Genomic DNA, 20,947 nt, shown 5'->3' with positions numbered 1-20,947 from the left:
TAAGAATCACGCACCATTAAAAATCTCCATACATATTATCCCATAAAAGTAGTGAAACTGACAAAAAAATCATTTATGATTATAGACAAGTTATCATTAAACTACAGAATATATAAACGCATGTAGACAGGTTAAATTACTACCATAGGCTCAAGCCAGGTTACAAACTTCACCAAATGCCTACTTTGCAATTACATTTTAGAGTTTATCTCACTTTAAAGTCACATGTGTAGAATATATTGCATGTGCCTCCTTCCTACATGTTTTGATGCTCTTGGGGCGAGAAACATCCAGCTTGCAGGTCTGAAGCTTTCTTGCTATTGTACAGTAACTGTTTCAGACCTGTGTGCTTATGTTTCCGATTCCTGGGAAGTTCTCTTTGCTGCAGGGCGTGCCCTGAAACACATCAAAAGAACCAAGTTCTACAAAAGAAAAAAGAAACTCAAGTAGGCTTGAACATACAAAGAGAGGGAGAAAGAGAATGAGAAAGGGGCCAGGCAGAGTGTTGAATACAAAATGAGTTCAACCAACCCCAGGAGCTTCATTGCTTACATTTATCTTATTCTGGGAGAGGGGCGTCAAACCTAGCCCTGACATAAACCACCCACTGCCATTGACTTTGACTCTGTGTGTGTGTATGTGTGAGTGTGTGTGTGATGTGTATTGTATATAAAAATGAACAGATTTTATTAGGTAACATTGTTACCTCATAAGAACTAAAAAGAAAACATTCTAAAACGCAAATTACAAAAAAAAAAAAAAAAAGAGGCCCAACTAAATAAATTTAGCTTGGTTTTCATTTAATTAATCCAGAGTGTTTATATCAAAATTCTCTAATTGTGCATTGCTTTAACATCTATACTACAGCATTTATGTTGTACTTTCTGTACTGGTTACTATATAGCATGTGAGATTTTCAATTTCTAGTTGCAGTGCTTGGAACATGTTTAATATTTTGGAGTCAAAACTCAGGGCCAAATTCCATATAATAAAACAGATCCTGCAAGATAAGTAAAATAATGATAGTGTTTGAAATACAAACAGTCCAACTAACTGAAGGCATAAGGGAAATGTTTTCTGAGTCCATGCTATTTCTATCTTTGAAATTAATACCCCCAAATTCTGACTCCGTGTGTTCTTTAAAAGTATATTCCAATTGATAAAACCTTTCCGACAAGTTTTACGATGCCACTGGGATCATAGTCTTGAATATCTGCACAAATTTTTCTAGAGTACAGAAAATGTAATGTCAGACTTGACCTTGCTATAGTTCTAATACTATGGAATGGCCTTTAAATCACCAAAGTGAATGGGAAGAGATAACCTTGCAAAAAAAAAAAAAAAATGATAAAGTGCTATCAAATAGACTTTCCTAATTAGAAAGACTTAGAAACACTATATTAGTTGCCCATTTAGAACTTTATATAAGTTTTTGCTATCAAACATGGCTGTTATAAACAGTAGGTTCAACATCATTTCCTTTTCACGGGAAGCTTTAATCTAGTGTTCTGCTATTGATTACAAATATAGATGAATTTTCTAGCAGTATATACCTACTAAAATCATATTTATTTTATTTTTTGCTTATCTGAGGCTTTCTAATTTCTGCTTTACTGTGTTTGCATTATTTTTCTCTCTCTAGACTACTGGTACACTGTCAATATAATATAGTAATTCTCATAAATTGCTGTTGTTAATCAGTATTCAATATAGAAACTAAACTTCTTTAAAAAAGATTTATGCAAAATGTCATAAACAGGTGACTGGGTAAGGTTTTCTTTGTGGTCTATGCCAAACACTGCTCCAAGGGCCTTGCTTGAACAGACAAAAGAGTTTCATGCCACCAGCAGTCTGGAATGAAAAGGTAGAGTCCCTGTGATCTGTTTACATGCAGTGAAATTTTGTGGCCTTATATAACTATAGTGAACTTTTAAAATGATTTACACCCTTTTCGTCCATTTTGATTTTCTTAAGCAAATAAAATAATTAGAAACTTCAAACAGTTTAAAGTTTGGTGGCTGTCACTCACAACTCTGATCTGTGGCACTTCAGTAATAAAAAAAAAATTTTTTTTTTTCAGTAATATCACAGTAAAATTACATGACTTCACTATCATTTACACAATGAATTATCCTTAAAGCCTAGAGGGAAAGAGAGAAAAACAGAGTGATAAAATCAAACATAGGTTCTAATTCTGAATTAGTAGTCCTGGTTCAAGTTTTTCTGCCTTCAAATCATTCTTTTTCACAAATACACTGCACAATTTCTCCACATGATTTTTTGTGGCTGCATTTCTTTTTGCACACTTTGTTTCTGGTTAGCACCCCAAACCACCCCCAAAGTATAAATGCAACAATGGAAAAGCAGGTAAAAGCTTTCCTGAAGATTAAAAACAAAAATAACATGAAAAACTACAAATACCACCATGCTGCATCCAATCCCCAGGATTGTGTGTGATGATTCCAGGATGTACAGCTCCTACCACCCCCACCCCCCCCCGCCCCCGCCATTGCCTTGGAGTGGATTTCTACTCATGGCAACCCTATGGGACACAGTAGAACTGCCCCATAGGGTTTCCAAGGCTGTAAATCTTTACAGAAGCAAACTGCCACATCTTTCTCCCATGCAAGGGCTGGTGGGTTCCAACTGCAGATCTTTCTGTTAGCATCCCAGCGCTTTAACCACTGCGAGACAGGGCTCTTTACAGCTCCTACAGCCTCCCTGATTTGATAAGGTCGAAAGGAAGGAGAAGCACACAGCCTTTGTGGGGTGCTCAGAATCCTCCCAAAACCAAACCAAGGCCATTGCTATCGAGTCAATTCTGACTCATAGTGACCCCATAGGATTTCCAAGGCTGTAAATCTTAACAGAAGCAGACTGCCACATCTTTCTCCCATGGAGAGATTGGTGAGTTTGAGCCGCAAACCTTTTGGTTAGCAGGTGAGCACTCAACCACTGCACTACCAGGGCTCCTTACCCAGAATCCTAAGGGATGCAAAGATATTCCATGGATAATTCACTTTAATTGTAAGATTTAAAGGCCTCAAGTCGATCTTGTCTACAACGGCACCCTGGATGGCATAGTGTTCTTAGCAGTCAGCAACTTGCTTTTAGGTAACAACTCCAGACCAGGGTTTTAGGTTTGCCCTACCCTCACAGAGAGAAGTCCTACTCTACATGACTGCATGGCTATATTTTAAGCAATACATTAATAGACCATTTGAAAAACTGAACAATTATTAAATCAAGCTCTATACCGTTGTTGTAAAAAAAATTAGTATAGCGTACTTAAGAAAATAACTTGCAGGGGGGCGGGCATGGTTGGCAAACAGACGTAGAAGGTGCATCTCATTTGTGTTAAAATATGATAAACCAAAGTGCCTGGTGCAACCTGTTATAACCATACAATAAATTTAGCTATTATTATTAAGCTTAAAATAATTTTTGACTCATCTGTCTAGTTGAGTCAGCTGCAGAGATCCACCTACTGAGCATTTGTGATTGTTTCCCCCCTTACATTCTTCTTTGTGTGTCTAACTTGATTCTAGACTCTCATCTCCTGGATACTACATCACTTTAACAGTAATTTCAATTGTTCCTTTGATTCATCTTCACTCTATTCAAACCTATATATCATTGCTAGTTTGATTTTTCATAAATACTGCTTTTAAACAGTTACATCCACTGCTGTTAAAAAAATCTGAACTGTTTTCCTCTTTCCTAGTCTTCTTCCCTACACATTTGAAGTCTGTTCAACCTATATATTATTCCTTGAGGCAAAATCTATTTTGATCCAATTTTCTACTGTTTAATTTTTTCTGGATTCCTTCACATTGGGTTTTTGGTTTTCACATAATGAACATGCATTTGTCAAACGCTACCTTGGACCAGATGCTACAAATGCAAAGATACTAGATTCCGTGGATGTAAAATTAAGCAAAACATCATCCCTGCCATCAGTAAAACTATCACAGACAATAGATAATAAAATAACTCATTATAATATACCAAGTGAGAAGAACTGTAACAGAGGTATAGGGCAAATGAAAGATAACCATACTCCTGTATCATCCTGTCCTTGGGTGAGAAGGCCTCAGATATTTCAGAATTAAATGACTGCAATGTAATAAAGTACTGCTTGCCAAACTACTTCTTGTTCCTAGGAGCTGTAGGGTACCACAAGTTTGTATGTTCTTGCCCTTTAATTTAAAAATGTCTTCAACCTATTAAAATCCTAGCCGTCTCCACAAAATCAGTTCCATCTGATCCGTGATTTCATCCTTCATCATTTCAATACTTCATCCTTCTTTCTGGAACTACTGCATCTATTAGAGTCTGCATTATTTAATGTAGTACTTAGTTATATGGAATCTTTAGGTGTTTGATATTGTTTTGTGTATGACAGACTTATCTCACTAAATAGATTAGTAACCAACTAAGGACAGAATGGGAAACCCTGGTTTTTTTTTTTTTTTTAAGGACAGAATCTCCTATTTTCCAAAGTATCTAGCTTAATTCTAAGACAATTGTAGAAATAAATAACTAGTTATTGCTTGATTTGTTTATTTTTGACAGACAATATGTGTGAATTTAAAATGAGTATTCTTTTCATTTAATGCTAGGTTGAGATGTTGGGAACATACCGAGTTAAACATAGTTAAGTTTATTTACTACCGGACATTTCAGAGCTTTAAAATTTGTGTAATATAGGCCTTTAAAAGGAATAGACATTTTTGGTGTTTCCCAAATATGTTGGATAACAAAACTCATTTCTGGGAATTTGTGCTCACAGAGCTCACTTTGTGAAATTCTGATGTCCTCTAAGATCCTTAAAACAAAAAACCAAACCTGTTGCCGACGAGTCCATACCGACTCATAGCAATCCTGTAGGACAGGGCAGAACTGTCCCGTAGGGTTTCTAAGGAGCAGCTGGTGGATTCAAACTGCCCACCTTTTGGTTAGCCGCCAAATTCTTAACCACTGCCCCAGCAGAGCTCCTAAGATCTTTAGAGCTATTCGTATTTTTAATCAACTGGTGGAAAACCTAGTCAAACCGCTTGCAGTGTCAAAATAACTAGTTATTTATTTCAATTAACTGGTAAGTGTTATCAATCCACTAACATTATTAGAAACATTCCATCTTCTCTAAATTCTATAACATTAGCAAGTATTTTGATAAACATAAAGCCTGGGTACAAGTTCTCCTAACCAGGACGTAGAGGCAAGGATCACACTGATTCCTTGCAAGTCTGGTGAGCTGGCCACAGTTAAGACTCATATTTACATCTAGATTTGAGGTTCCTGCTGCCAACATAAATGTTTATGACTCCATTATTTAACAGCTGAATTGTTAATTCTAGCCTTTAGATTTCAAGAAAAAGGTCAGTTCTTCTTTAAGAGTATGTATTTAAGTGGCTAGATTAAACTGCATTTAACAAGGCCTAAATCAGAGGTTTGCAACAGCTGTCACCTTGTGCCTATTTGTTTATAAATAAACATTACAATAGAACTGATGCCTTAACAATAGTGGTAGGAGCATAGAAAGTCTAACCTTGTCTAAAGTCAACCTTGACGTGACTTTATGCTTTATTTTCACACAGGCTTCATCCCTGCAGAATGAAACCACAACATCTGAAAGACGGAATGCTTGGCCCTTAAGGCCGTGTCTGAAACTTAGCAGCAACACCTGGAGAAGCCAGACGTCCAGTCATGGCTTGCACCAGTCATCACAGCTGGGAGGACCTTTGGATGACCCATAACATCTACCCCAGCCCCAGAGCTGCTGATCACTTTTCCACTTATTGATTTCAGGATCCAGTAGATCCTGAGTACCCAAAACTGGTGAGCTGAGGTACTATCTCCTAAATTAAAAACTCTTATTCAGTTCAAGGAAGCTGAACTCCTCACCAGGTTGTGACTCCCAGAAAACTTTGCTGTAATCCACTCATAGAAGAACAACAAGACTGCTGCTTTCAGTCACAGGTCATGGGTCCTGCCTGAGCCAACCTGTTAGCCTTGGAGGGATGGTTTTATGCAATGGATTTCTTGCCTATGGGTTCTGGCCAACAGTGCTCACACTGAAGTCTATGTCTGTACCACAACAGCTTTGTCCTCCCTCCGGCTGCTACCTGTTCCAGATTCACCACAGTCTCAACTCTGGGTCTCTGAGACTTCTGATGGCCAAGTGTCTAGGAGATATGGAGGACCAGGGAGAACGTGCCTTGGCAGAACTGCACCAGAAAAAGACAGAGGTCTCTTTCAGTTCTTACTGAATCACTGGTGATTGTGATTAATGATCTTTGAAGGTTTTATCATAAAGCTCTCTCAATATTAAAATAATGTTATCTTCATATTTACCAAAATGATCCACTCTCCTTTATACCAAATGGACATTGCCCATACGCCACCAATTGGTATTAAGTAAATTCTGATTCATGGCAACCCAATGTGTATCAGAGTAGAAGTGTGTTTCATGGGTTTTTCAATGGCCAATTTTTCAGAAGTAGCTCACCAAGCCTTTCTTCTGAGGCGCCTCTGGGTGGACTCGTACTGCCAATCATTACACCCCCCAGGGACTCACCCTTATCCCCAAACCAAAAACCAAACCTGTTGCCATTGAGCCGATTCCAACTCATAGCGACCTGATATGACAGAGTAGAACAGCCCCATAGAGTTTCCAAGGAGCAGCTAACATTTTAGTTAACAGTGGAGCTCTTAGCCACTGTGCCATCAGGGCTCCCAGTGGCCATTAAATGTCTACATTCTCCATGGATTCTTGGCTAGTGTAGAGTATCCAGTCTGAATCTGCACCTTGTAGATTTGTCTTTGTAAACAAATATCTCTTGGATCATGAGATTACACCCTGAAATAGCAGTGCCTGTGTATACTACCCACCACCAAGATAACTGAGTTTTCCCTACACTCAGTTCCATGTTCATCTATTACATATCTTCCAAGTAATATATGGAAGCACCTCATGAAACATCAACAATTTTTTAATTCAGCTCATGAATTCAACACATTTTTATTGAGCACCTACTATGTGCCAAATACTAATCCTGGGAATGCAATGGTGAATAACTCATAGTTATTGCCCCTAAGAAGTCTGTATTCCAGTGGAAAAGTCAGACAATGAGACAGCATGATGAGTGTTAGAGCAGTGTAATGATGCCCTCATCTCTGTTCCTTGACCACCCAGTTAACTCCTACTTGCCCAGGCTAACTCACAGATGATCTTTTAATATGCCAAAGCAACCCACAAAATTCAAGCCAACAAGCAACAGTCCCTTTGGGAACCCCTACAAGTGGTGACCTGATGGATTCGGGTTACTAATGTATTGTTTCTAAACCACTTGACTCTTAAAGGCGTTAAATGTTCACTTACTGAGCACCTTCTTGGTTATGACATCAAACTGGTAACCTTCCGGATGTAGCTGCTCAGAGATGAAATCAGGCTGTGAAGTTGGAAAAAGTGACTTCAAGTTTGGGTTCTGGCACTTATCACTACTGGGCAAATTACTTAAACTTTCTGGTCTTTGGTGTCTTTCTTTGCAAAATAAAAATAGAAATAATGTATACTGTACCTACCTCACAGGGTTGTTGTGAGAATCAAGTGACAGTGTATGTGACAGCACTCTGTAAACATTGTCAATTTTTAAACACCCCATGTTCCATGGGTCCCTCATGCTCTCTACCAAATACAATACTATAATTTACCAGAAGAATGTACTCTTTCCTCCCACACAAGTGAATGGGATAAAGAAGATGAAGCTCATGCCTTCCTGGATATCTAATTTCAGTAGGGGAGTTCTGATGCTTCATAGAATAACAAGGTTATAATCCAGTGAACCAAATCTGGGGCCCTACTGCCATATGCAAATTTTACCATTAGCACACCATAGACATGAATAGCCTTCTTGATGGCATCTGGGAAGGAATGTCCCCAAGGTCCATTGTAGAAGACCCATTCTTGGCCCCAGAGAAATAATCAAACAGCAGTGATACACGGAATCACTTGGGCTCTAGCTGCCAGAAGAATCACCAGCAATTCTAGCAGAGAGCCCCCCCCATAAAAAAAAAACCTGTTGCTGTCAAGTTGATTCCGACTCATAGCAACCCTATAGGACAGAGTAGAACTGCCCCATAGGGTTTCCATGGAGCGGCTGCTGGGTTAAAACTGCTGACCTTTTGGTGAGCAGCCATAGCTCTTAACCACTGGGCCACCAGGGCTGCCTAGTAGAGAGCATGTCACCTAAAGTAGTTCAAGAAGATTTGGTTAAGGGAGACACTGACCCGCTTAAACAAAACCACAAGCCACCCCTGCCTGACTGACCTATTATAATTGGACAGGTAAGAGGAACCCTCAGACACTCATCTAAAGCCAGGATTTGCGACACATCCTTCTTTTATCACAGTTTATCCCTCAGGCCAACCTGGCTCTTGCCTGTGATCATGGTTTGTCTACTCCCTGTCAGTACCACGGACATGTGATAAGATGTATTCCTTGCTTGTGAGTGCCTCACTCTCCCTATCTCACATCACACACACACAAACACACACACACATCCACACAACAGTGCAGAATCCTACGCATGTCTCCTATCCCACTCACATAGCCAAGCCCAAGCCTGGCCTTCTACTTCTAATGATTCAATATGGATCCTGGATTAGCTGATCTAATTTGAGTTCGGTCTCACTGGAGCAGTCCTGATCCACCCTAGATTGAGACCAGCGCTGGGTAGAAGCATAACAACAGTGCCTATAGAGCCACAGATACCCAGCAATCCTTTAAGCAAACAGAGGTCTTTCTACCTAGAATTCAGAAACTCCTCCAAAACAAAGGACATATTAGCATGTACCTGCAGGAATTGAATAAATTTTCTATAAAAGCTCTCCTGAGTGAAAAGTATGAAATTGATGTACTGAAACATCTGGTAAGATTGGTAGCCCAGAAGCTCTGGGGTAAGTTCATAAGTCTAAAATAGAAAATTTCAACTATAATCTATTCATCAAGTTCCTAGAGCAAGAAAAAAGGAGAAATGTCAATTCAATGTTTCTATAAGTTTCCAAAATATTTTTAAAGGGAATGGGTAACAATTCACAATCTCCCTCCTTGCTATATGTCAGAGCAGTTTATCTGATATACCAACTGAGTAAATTGAGAAAAATCCCTAAATCTTTTCTTAAGGATATAATGTTGAAACCTCATTTTAATACTTAAAAAATTAGAAAAAAAAATTTAAACTGTGTCTTACATTATAGTGTAAAATCAGGACTTGCTGTGGGAAGAGAGCCAGAGAGTCTCAGAGTACCAGCCACCCAAGGTCAGAGGCACTGAGCCAAAGGATCCGGCAAAGAGCAGACCCAAGCCAGGAAGAAAAGCTGTTGCTGAAATGACAGACCAAGCGTATGAAATAAGATGATCTCCAGGTCATGGTAACTGAGAAAGAAGAATATACATATCCAAGTTGGGAAGCAGATTAAGATGCTGAAACAGGTGTCAGGGTGAATAAGACCAGGCAGGAGATGGAGTCACCTACAGCCACCACCATGTTTGTCTTAGAGCAGCCTTTCTTCTGAATTGCAATATTACATCCTAGTTTCTGCTAGAGCGCCAAAATCCTCAGTATAACTGATGTCACTTATATAGCCAGCCAAAAGTAGAAAACTCTTCCTTATACAGACGTACTCTTTACTATCTTCATTGATACAGTTTTCTTTCTGAGAGATTTTTTTAATTTTTCCATATGGCTTTGATAAATTATTTCATCCATAAAACTTTGTTAATAAATAATTTCCTTGGTTGAATTCCAATTCCTTCTTTGGTTATTAAAAACTGGTAATCAAATTAAATACTTTAGTTTATAGTCTGTCTGCCCTTACATCCAAAGGTTATATGTGAGGAAGTGAATATTTATTGCAAAACACTAGGCAAAGAAGGCCAAGGAAATATTTGACAGTGACACAGAGCAATCATTATAATTTAAGCTCAACCTACAAATTGTACCTCTCTTCAAAAAGTGAGAGGAGATCAACCTTCCCACTCCATGCCAGGATGCAGAGACTGCTGAGTGAGAAACAGACACACAAGAAAGCAAAAAATAATGCAGACAGCATTTTACAGAAAGAGGTAGCTGAATACAGAGACCAGCCACTCCCCATAGCTGGCAAGAGTGCCAGGCTTTTCAGAGAACTCATATTAGAAGTTTCAGCAATGGATGGAACTGGGCCAGTAGACACAATGGTAGAGAGAGTTGGGAAGCTTCTGTAATTAAAGTCTGAACTCTGCACACTTCCAACTAGACTAAGAACTCTCTACACTGGAAACAAGGACTGATTTTTTATTTTTCACAATTATTCTAACCGAACCTGATAAGGCCTGAATCAATGTGGGAAATAAAGAAAGTCAGTGAGTTACAGCTCTTGGGTTAGCAAAGAAGATAATCTGAACCTCATCAGGAAAGAGACAGATTGACAAGACCTATAGCATGAGGGACTGAAAGTTACTAACAGAGGAGTAGTCTCGCTGTGTATTCTTTCCAATATTCTGTATCTATCTAGTGTTATGCTTCAATTGACTGCTTAGTAAATTGCAATTGGTTCTTAATCTTATGTGTGACTTCAGTTCTTCATTATTATTTTTATAAAGTCCAAAATTAAAGACTTTAATTTAGTATCTAAACCAAGAGAATATTAACCGATGCCCAAAACAAGCCCTTCACCGTCAAGTCAATTATGACCCATATCAACCCTACAGGACAGAGTAGAACTGCCCCATAGAGTTTCCAAGGAGCACCTGGTGGATTCAAACTGCCGACTTTTTGGTTAGCAATGAAGCTCTTAACCACTGCACCACCATGGCTCCTCCCCTAATGACAATTGCCATCAATATTCTAGAATCGCCAAGCCAAATAAGCCACAACTCTTTAACAAAACTTATTTCCAACTGATTATATATACACGACAGCAAGAAGATGTAATGGTACCATCCCTTCTACAAAGCCCCTACTGCAAATATAATCCCAGATTTCCCATCTCCTGTTTCCCCTGAACAAAACTAAATTTCTGTAAGTGGAAAACCCGCACATATTTTTTGAGGGTGGGATCAAAATTTGGCAGCAACTAAACCATTCTTTGAAGGAACAGACAAAACTACATTAAATTCTTTGACGGTATTCTTTTTTTTCAATTTATGCTTCTTGAGTGTCAACCATGTTTCAAACATACTGTTAAGCAATGGACATAATATAAAAATAAATAAATAATATATATATATATATTTTTAAGCAAGTAAAATCAGACACAATCTCAGTTCTCACAGAGTTACATTCTGGGGTCAGTGACAAACATTAAATAAATAATCATACCAATGAATGTGTAATTGCCAACCAAGATAAATCCCCTCAAGGAAAGGAATAAGACACAATGAGGGTGTGTAACAAACAAACCTGAACTAGCTTGAGGCTTGCTCAAAGAAGTAAAGCTTGAGATAAGACAATGAGTAAAAGTTAACAAGGTATAGGAAATAAAGATGAACGGTATAGAACATTTCAGAAAGAGGAACCAACAATCATCCTTTGGTAAGAGAAAATAAAGCTCCCCTGAGAACTGAAATGTCAATATGACTAAAAAAGATCATTAGGAGGTGAGTCATAGAGGTGGATAGGAACCAGTCTATGCAGAGGGTTACAGGATCTTTGTCTTTAGCCTAAGAGAATTGGGGAGTTCTTGCAAGTTGCAGCAGGAGCCAAGTTTTAAATTTGTTTGACTTGTGCTGTTTTATGCACATAGAGTGTCAATACATACGTGATGAATGAATTTTGAAAATGTTTTCCCACAAAATATCCTAGAGAACTAGTATATCTTCCACCTAGAGAGGCATCCTGAGATGCACTTTAAGTGGCAACAGGAATGTAGCAATCGCAGCTTTGCATTGTGCATGGTGTGTACAGGGATTCTGTCTTTAAAACAGATACAGAAGCTGTCCTAATAAGAACTGCACAGATGAAAATATTTTGGAAGCTTCCATGAGAGTAAATGAAGGGAGCATTACTACTGACTACTCCACAAGGGACGCAGGCTCAGTTTAGAATGGAAAGAGGTAATAAAAAAAAAAAAAAAGAGCCTTAGAAACACAGAAATGCTTCAATTTGCATACACACTAAATAGCAATATTATGTTGCAATGCATCATCAACGCTCCACTCACCCTGGCCTTCAGAGAGACCGGGTGCCTCCAGCAGCTGAGCCCCTTCAGGGAGCTATGGCAGGACTGGTCTATTAGCCTACTTCTTCTTGGCTTTCCTTCAGACTGAGGTGTTGGCTTTCTCAGTTCTCCTAAATCAATTATCACTTGTTCATCTGTTTCCATTTTGTAAAAATCTGTGAACATCTCTCATTCATTATTGTATTCTTAGCCATTCTCTTTGTCATGTGGGTTTCTACCTTTTGTGTCCTTCTTGTTAATGATGTCTGAGGAGGGAATACATGTATTTAATGAGAAACAATGGAAACTTTCATATTGCTTTAATTTACATTTCCTGGTTGAATTTTTTTTTCATCTGAATATACCATTTTTACTTTTCCTTCATAAATTACCTGATCTTTTGGCTGTTTTTATATTGTACACTAGTTGTTTACTTATCAAGTTTAATAGCTCTTCTTTATAATATGTATATTAACCCACTGTGTGTAAAATTTGTTGAAAATATTTTTCCAATTTGTCATTTACTTTTAACTTTTATGAGTTTTGTACATGAAAGTTTTTCTTTTAATTGTTATGTGCTATAGTTTTGGAACTTTTTGAATTATTAAAAGGTATTAAAACTATTTTTAAAAATTATTTTAAAAATCATTATTTTAAAATTGTTTAATTATTAAATCTTCCAGTGATGTTTTATGCATAGACTACCCTTATTTAGCTTGATATCAGTTAAATATCTACTTATGTTACTTTCTATGTATGTATATAATTCATGTTTCCTTTTTAACTTTCTTCTCTATCTGCAATTTATTTTTAGGTGCAGCAGAGGGGAGATTTAAAAAATCAATTGTGAAATATAGCACATATACCTTAAGTACGTAAAGTATAAATGTACAATTCAACAAATAATTGAAAAGCAAATACTCAACCACATTCTTAATCATTATCTAAGGATCAACTAATGGGAGAATAAAAACGAAAATAACTCATATTAGGAGTGGTTGTAGGAAGCGTTTCCTCATGTGAATTTCTGGAATAAGATCACTCACTGGCCAGATAGCAAGAAAGGCTGTGTTGTTAGTTATAAGTGGGTTGTGACAAGCCTTGGCATGTAGGATCACTATTACTAAGATTTTCATCAGTGGTGAATTGGAACAAGCTGCAAGAGGAAAACGTTGTGCTGGGCTTATGCAATAGCTCTGCCCTTTGAGAGATACAGCACTAACAGTAGTCACAGAAGGCTGTGGAGATGGTAGATTGTTGTTAAGTATATCAATGTGCCCACAAATGAAAGAAAATGTCAGGCCTAAGTCAGACAACCACCAACTCAGAGTACAGTGTAAAATCCAGAGATTTCTATGACACCAACATCTGCTATATTCAAAGGACAATATAGACTGAAAACCAGGCCTAATTGTGAGAGCAGCAGAATTGCAGAGAAAGCTTAATACACAGCCCTGGCATATCTACTAGGAGCCCTAGTGGTGCAGTGGTTAAGCACTTGGCTGCTAACAGGCAAGTTGGTGGTTGAACCTACCAGCCACTCCACAGGAGAAAGATGTGGCACTCTGTTTCCGTAAAGATAATAGCCTTGGGAACCCTATGGGGCAGTTCAACTCTGACCTATAGGGTTGCTCTGATTCAGTATCAGCTCGAAGGCAATGGCTTTTTCTTTGTTTCTTTGCAAATCTACTGTGCTAAACTTAAGTCTCCGATAAAGAGGTGGGAACCTGAGAAGTGGAAGAGACGCATATAAGTGGATTTGCTTGAGATCCCCAAATTCTGTTGAACCTCTCCTTTCCCAGCTTCTGAATGCTCCCTGCATTTCTTGGTTTGTGGCTTCTTCCTCCATTTTTGAAATCAGCAGCATAGCATCTTCAAATCTCTCTCTGATCTCTGCTTCTGTTGTCATATTTCCTTCTCTCACTCTGACTTTCTTGCCTCCTTCTTTCCCTTATAAGGACCCTTGTGATTACACTGGACATATGCAGATAATCTAGGATGATCTCCACATCTCAAGATTCTTAGCTTAATCACATTTGTAAGTCCCTTTTTCCATGTAGTAGAACATATTCTCCGTTCCAGGAATTAGGATGTGGAAATCTTTGGGGGTCCATTATTTAGCCTACCAAACTTCCCATCTATTGTGGCCCTGGAAACACCATAGTCTATTAGCTATTGTCACAGATTCCCATGGGTCAGGGTCCCTGATTTCCTTTCTAGTTTTGCTTCCCAATGCACTAATTACATTCATCTTGCTTGTGACAATTAAGTGATACCACCTGGCCTGTGCTATTCCAGAATCTTATCATCCCTATTGACACTAAAGAGCTCGGTCCATGGGAGCTTTCTTTACTGTGAATTCTGGTCTAAAAAGGACAGATTCACTGATTTTTTCAAGAATGTCAATGTCCCCACACTAGTACATTCCTTTTTATTTTAGTGAAGGGAGTGTCTTCTGAGAAACAGTCAACTGATGGATTCTCTAGCCTTAAACAATAAATCCACTGAAGCATATCTTTATCTCTAAGCCTTTCCCCCTTTCCTCGTAACTTTGATATAGCTGATCTTGCACCTCCACCTCATTCACTATCTGTCAACATTTCTTCCAAGCTTAAAAAATCCGCCCCAGCATCATATTGGGACTCTTAGGATGTTAAATCCTGAGTTGTGGGAGAGTGCCCCTATACCACTAAACTCTCCCTTTTCCAGTCTTCACTAATACCTCTCACCTAGTCCAGCTTCTCAAGATCCATTCTAAGCCATATACTCTGAGTTTCTGCTACTAGATATTAGCTAGGTGTTGCACTATTTTTGGTGAAAAATTCCTTTGCTTCCAAAACAAGAACAATATTTCCCCAGTTGGGTCATACTGAGACTTGGCCCTAGTTTTATTTCTACAAATTACGATGAAATTTTGGGCAAATCTTGTTAAGGGCAAGTATTATCTTGTGAAGTATCTAACTCAACTAAGTTTTCTGCATGGCCTTCAGCCAAGGGGACTCAGCTATTCTTGAATAATTGAGTGGAGAACTTCAGGAGACCCCTCACCTCGATGTTTAGAAAGAGCACAACCCTGTTGACACCTTCATTTCAGACTTCTGAACTCCAGAACTGTAAGATAACAAATTTGTGTAGTTTTAAGCCATCATGTTTGACGCAAGTAGTTACAGCAATAATGGGAAACTAATGCAGTAGACAACAAGGGTATTATTTGGCTTGTATAACCAGAAAAGACCAAGAGTAGATTAAAAAAACCATTGCCGTCAAGTCGATTCCAACTCATAGCAACCCTATAGGACAGACTAGAACTGCCCCATAAAGTATCCAAGGAGCACCTCATGGATTTGAATTGCCAACCATTTGGTTAGCAGCCATAGCACTTAACCACTACACCACCAGGGTTTCCACGAGTAGATAGGCCAAAGATTCATGTCAGTCCCACAATAAAAATTTTCCAACCTTTTCCCAGTTTCTACACCTGAGCAAGTTTGAGCCAATCAGTGGAAAAAGATATCAGGTCTCCTTAAGAATTCCCCAAATTATTTTACAAATGGATGGCAATCCTTTTACAACTAGTTACCAGAATATACTTGGGAAAGAAAAATGCATGTATCATTAAAAGTTTTTTGTATAGTGGGTCCGAATTAACACTGATACCAGGAGAACCACAATCCATCTGGATCTTTTGTTATAGTGTGAGCATCTAGAAACCTGCACAAGCTCATCTGACAGGGAGTTGGGTGGATTAAAGACCCACCCTTGGTCATATCTCCAATCCTTGAGTGCACAGGCTGGATGGATATGCTTAGCAACTGTCGGAAATCTAATTTTTCTCCTTATTCCACTGATTAAAAGCCATAGTGGCAGAAAAAGCCAAGTGAAATTCTCTGAAAATATACTCCTTTCAAGACAGTAAATCAGAAAAAAATGCTGCATGCTGGATGGAGCTAAGAGATTTAGTATCATTCTTTAGTGCATCACTAAAGGATGCAAGGAGGCTTGGTCCCTATCACATCCCTATTTAATTTGCCAGTCTAGTCCCTGCAAAAATCAAATGGATCATTACAGATGACGGTAGATTATTGTGAGCCTGATCAAGTGGTGGCCTCAGTGTCAGATACTGGGCTATTGCTGCACTTTCTATGCAGCTCCTGATCTAGTGAATTTATTAGGAAGAATATTTACAAAAATGAGTAACAGTGCACAGTCATGATCTTGCCCCAGGGTTATGTTAACGTTCTGCCACAATATAGCTCTTCTTGAAGAATACGAAGGGCCCTGATCATCTAGACCTTGTGCAGAACATCATCATGGTTCACTGTATTGATGACATCATTTTAACTTGTCCTGGGAGATAGAAAGTGACCTTATAAGGAGATCTGTAAGATATATGTGGACCAGGAAGTGAGAGATAAACCCTACAAACTTCCAGGATTCTGCAAAATTGTTGATGTTTTTAAGATTCCAGAAATTTGAGATACACTAAAACACCGCCTCCATGTATATGGGCAAGTTATTACTCCTTGCACATCCCTACAACTAAATCTTTGGATTTTGGAAAGAGCACATATCATATTTGGAAATACAGCTCTGGCTCATTTCTCAGTTGATTCAGAAGGCAACTACTTTGAGCGGGTATTTGCAGCAGATTTAAACTGTGGAACAAGAATCTATGCCACTTGTTTTGTATGATCCAGCAGATCCCATGGAGCTTGAGTTCATCGTGGAGGAAAAGGATGCCATGTAGGGTCTCTTGCAAGTCGCAATAGAAGCGTTATAGTGTAGACTTTCTAGAGGCATGGAGCAAGACTATGCCATCTGCAACAGAGAAATTCCCGATTCCAAAATAAACTCCTGGCATGTTACTAGGCTTTAGAAGAGACTGAACACCTAACCAAGGGGTATTAAGTGACATACAATTGAGGCTACTCATCTTGAGCTGGATTTCACATCAAGTCATAAGTCAGGGTGGAGGCATAATATCAATCCATCATATTATGCAAATGCCACTTTCTGGATCAGATCCAAGCAGGTCCAGAGAGAATAAATAAGCTAAATGAACACATGCCCCAGACTTTCGTTACTTAGCCCTAGTGGCACGGTGATTAAGAGCTATGGCTGCTAACCAAAAGGTGCACCATTTTAATATACCAGCTGCTTCTTGGAAATCTTATGGGGCAGTTCTGTTCTGTCCTGTGGGGTCGCTATGAGTCGGAATTGACTCGACGCAACAGGTTTTTTGGTTAGTTACATTAATACCTCACTCTGAGGACACATCTATGAATTCCCTAAGGCCAGCTGAAAAAGAAGGAAAACTCTGACCTGGTTAGGGATAGGGTGACAAGATATACTTTAAAGTTGAAAACAAGCTGCTGTTATACTACAGCCCCTCTCAGAGGACGGCCTAACATTTGTGAGGAGAAGTTCTGTCATGGGTAGAGATTCATGTTCACCTTGTCATCAGCTTTGTATCAAGAGAGAAATGGCCTAAAGAATATACATAAATTTCTGGGTAGTGCCCAGTTAATCAGGGGCCTCCACCAGGAAGAGTAGAGACAATCATATATGGGGAAGATAAATGTAGATGGCATATAGGAGGGGAGCACAAAGTGTGCAGATCTTTATGTCCCATATAAATGCTCACCAGAGACTATCTACCACAGAGCATAAGCCATTTTTACACTATGCACTGAACAGCCAGGTGGAAAAATGACTCATCCAGTGAAAGGCTTCTTTCCTCAGCTGCCCTCACACAATTGGCCCCTGAATAGAGTAGCTAGGCTTGCAGAGATGGAGGCTACGCATGTAAGCAAGAGCATGGGTTTCTTGTTGTTGTTGTTGTTGTTAGGTGCCATCTAGTTGGTTCTGACTCAAAGCTTACCCTATATACAAAAGAATGAAACACTTTCTGGTCCTGTGCCATCTTAACAATCATTGCTGTTTGAGTCCATTTTTGTAGCCACCATGTCAATTCATCTTGCTAAAGGCTTTCTTTTTGCTGACTTGCTACTTTATCAAGCATGATACCCTTTTTCAAGGGCTGGTTCCTCCTGATAACAGGTCCAAAGTATATAAGATGAAGTGTCACCATCTTCGCTTCTAAGGAACTTTCTGGCTGTAGCTCTTCCAAGACAGATTTGTTGGTTCTTCTGACAGTCCCTGATATATTCAATATTTTTCACCAATACAATAATTCAAACATATCAATTCTTCTTAAGTCTACCTTATTCATTGTCCAGCTTTCTCATGTATATGAGACAATTGAAAAGACCATGGCTTGGGTCAGGCACATTTTAGTCCTCAATGTGACATCTTTGCTTTTTAACAGGTTAAAGGGGTCTTTTACAAAAGTTTTCCCCAATGCAATATGTCATTTGATTTTTTGGGATCTTTACAACCTGAAAATTTTTTTTTTTACAACCTGTAAGCAAGAGCCCTGCTGTTTGACCTGCTGATCTTGGGTTCACCAGCCCCTACAGCTACATGAATCAGGAGAAACCTCTATCCTGACCCACAGACTTGGGACGTTCCAGCCTCTACAACCGAGTGAGCCACTTCCTTGATATAAATCTCTCTATATGTATATATTTATATGCTTTACTGGTTTTGCTTATCTAAAGAACCCAGCCTAAGACAGTTCCCAAGAACTCTAGCTCCAAGGAATAATGGGAAATATTGTTTTGGGGTTTTGTTTGTTTGTTTGTTTGGTCGGTGGGTGGGTCGGTCGGTCGGTTGACATTTAGCTTTCAAGCCTATAAACAACAAGAAAGTGATCTGTAAGTGTTTCAAATAAGAGTAAAGGGAGTTAATTTACATTATTGACGTTATATTTTTTATGTCATTGCCTCTGTAAATGAGATTTTTTTCTTTATATTTTCTATATGATTACCAATAAATAGGGAAAGTATTGCTTTGTGTATGACCAGTTATCTAAACATTCTAATTCATTTCAATAATTCTTAAATTGGTATTTTTGTGTTCTTAGGCATCAAATCACATAACCTGTAATTGGTTATATTTCCTCCTTTCCAAGGGATTATAACTGTTATATTTCATTGCATTAACTAGAACATTCAGAAAACCGTACTAGGGATCTCTTTCTTTTTATTGATTTTAATGCAAATGTCTCCTGCATTCCACCAGTACATACCATGTTGGCTATTGATTTAAGAAATATTTTTTTAAAAATATTATGTTAAACAAATTCTCTTCCAGCCTGTGTTACTAAAAATTATATTTCACAAATAGGTGACAAATGCATTTTGAAATCTAATAAATATTTCTGTTTTTTTCTCATTTGAATACTTTATGTAAGATATTCACAGAAGTTTGTAAATTAGACCAATCTTTAATTACTATGATAAAATCTACAAATCATAGGTAATTATTGTTTTAGTATATTGTTTATTTTTAAAATACTTTTTTTTTCTTATAAGTGATATTACTGGCCTTACTTTAAATCATATTTTTTAATGCTTTTTGTGTTGGTTTGTTCGCTCATTTGTTTTTTTGTTTCTTGCTGATCTCCCTTTCTTTCTCATGGGTAAATAGTCTGTTTTGTTTGTTTACATCTCTGTGTTGATTTAAAATATGAAATAAATTCTTAATTTTATAAGAAGTGCTTTTAAGCATATCTAAAAAAAAATTTTTTTAATGTATACTCAGAATATTTCTCTAATTTTCGAATAAAAGAGTAGAGCAATAACTATTTGATTCTTCTTTTCATGATAAGAAATTTGTCACAATTTTTGTTCTCTTGTGTTCCATACACTTCTTCCTTCCAAATCACTATTACCTTCTTCAGTAATTACAAATCTGGATTATTATCAATAATCTTAGCATGTAAAATTTATTTTCTAAGGATTGGGAGGTTGACATTAAATTAGCTCTATTGACTTACTTTCAATGCTTATCTCCAAACCTTTTAAATAAAAATATTCCCAAAGATTTGGATATTTGATCTATCCCACGCTTGATTGAGCTTTGTCTTCAACTCACATTTTTGGGAAGAATGATTGAATATATATTTTCAGATAAGATGCATATCTTAGCATGCATATTTACTGTCTTCAACATAAATAACAATTTAGGCATCTGAACTTCCCATATGAATACAGAAAAATAGGAGATGGTACAATTATTCAATACGTTTATTCAGCATTTACTTGTGACAGACACTGTGTGAGGCTTTGATTAACAAGATAGCACTAGACCATGCCCTCCTGGAACTTACAATCTGTTGAAGAGAAAAGAGGTAGGCAAATAATCATAGAAATAATTATTTGATTGCAATTACTAGTAATAAAAGTAACAAATATAAGATTCCATAGAAGTATGAAACAGGAAGCCAGCACTAGTATGAGAAAACAGGAAGTGCTTCTCCGAGGAAGACAGACCTGAAAGTTGAATAGGAGTTAGCTAGGGAAAGGGGAGAGGCAAGAAAGGAAGAGTATAGCAGGCAGACCATGTGTGTGAATGCCCCTAGATGAGGAAATATTTGGCACATATGATAAAAGAAAAAAGGCATATATAACAAAAGCATCGTGAGTAGGAGAGTAAGAGAAGTGAGGCTGAAGTGAGAGGGACCAAAGAAAGCAAAATCTTACAGTCCATGTTAAAGGATTCTTTGTTGTTGTTGTTGTTGTTGCAATTGTCACTCTCATTGATGTTTGTGTTTATTCTAAGAGCAATGAAAACCATTGAAGAGTTTTAACAAGGGAAAGACACGATCTCATTTGTGCTT

Source organism: Loxodonta africana, chromosome 5 (genome assembly GCF_030014295.1).
Source record: "Loxodonta africana isolate mLoxAfr1 chromosome 5, mLoxAfr1.hap2, whole genome shotgun sequence".
NCBI classification, from domain to species: Eukaryota; Metazoa; Chordata; class Mammalia; order Proboscidea; family Elephantidae; genus Loxodonta; species Loxodonta africana.
Note: the sequence above shows the minus strand (reverse complement) of the source record.